This window comes from Bison bison, unplaced genomic scaffold (genome assembly GCF_000754665.1).
Source record: "Bison bison bison isolate TAMUID 2011002044 unplaced genomic scaffold, Bison_UMD1.0 scf7180017864068, whole genome shotgun sequence".
In the NCBI taxonomy this organism is placed as follows: Eukaryota; Metazoa; Chordata; class Mammalia; order Artiodactyla; family Bovidae; genus Bison; species Bison bison.
Window position 1 is genome coordinate 4,898,250 of NW_011494640.1, and position 1,376 is coordinate 4,899,625.

A 1,376-nucleotide genomic window follows, 5' to 3' on the forward strand; every position below is an offset into this window, starting at 1 on the left:
ATGGGTGTTGAATTTTGTCAAAGGCTTTCTCTGCATCTATTGAGATAATCATATGGTTTTTATTTTTTCAATTTGTTAATGTGGTGTATTACATTGATTGATTTGCGGATATAGAAGAATCCTTGCATCCCTGGGATAAAGCCCACTTGGTCATGGTGTATGATCTTTTTAATGTGTTGTTGGATTCTGATTGCTAGAATTTTGTTAAGGATTTTTGCATCTATGTTCATCAGTGATATTCAAAAATAAACAAATGGGACCTAATTAACCTTAAAAGCTTCTGCGCATCAAAGGAAACTATTAGCAAGGTGAAAAGACAGCCTTCAGAATGGGAGAAAATAATAGCAAATGAAGCAACTGACAAACAACTAATCTCAAAATATACAAGCAACTCCTACAGCTCAACTCCAGAAAAATAAATGACCCAATCAAAAAATGGGCCAAAGAACTAAATAGACATTTCTCCAAAGAAGACATACAGAGAGCTAACAAACACATGAAAAGATGCTCAACATCACTCATTATCAGAGAAATGCAAATCAAAACCACTATGAAGTACCATTTCATACCAGTCAGAATGGCTGCGATCCAAAAGTCTACAAATAATAAATGCTGGAGAGGGTGTGGAGAAAAGGCAACCCTCTTACACTGTTGGTGGGAATGCAAACTAGTACAGCCACTATGGAGAACAGTGTGGAGATTCCTTAAAAAACTGGAAATAGAACTGCCTTATGATCCAGCAATCCCACTGCTGGGCATACACACTGAGGAAACCAGAAGGGAAAGAGACACGTGTACCCCAATGTTCATCGCAGCACTGTTTATAATAGCCAGGACATGGAAGCAACCTAGATGTCCATCAGCAGATGAATGGATAAGAAAGCTGTGGTACATATACACAATGGAGTATTACTCAGCCATTAAAAATAAAACATCTGAATCAGTTCTAATGAGGTGGATGAAACTGGAGCCTATTATACAGAGTGAAGTAAGCCAGAAGGAAAAACACCAATACAGTATAATAACGCATATATATGGAATTTAGAAAGATGGTAACAATAACCCTGTGTACGAGACAGCAAAAGAGACACTGATGTATAGAACAGTCTTATGGACTCTATGGGAGAGGGAGAGGGTGGGAAGATTTGGGAGAATGGCATTGAAATATGTAAAATATCATGTATGAAACGAGATGCCAGTCCAGGTTCGATGCACGATACTGGATGCTTGGGGCAGGCACTGGGACGACCCAGAGGGATGGTATGGGGAGGGAGGAGGGAGGAGGGTTCAGGATGGGGAACACATGTTTACCTGTGGCGGATTCATTTTGATATCTGGCAAAACTAATACAATTATGTAAAGTTTAAAAATAAAAT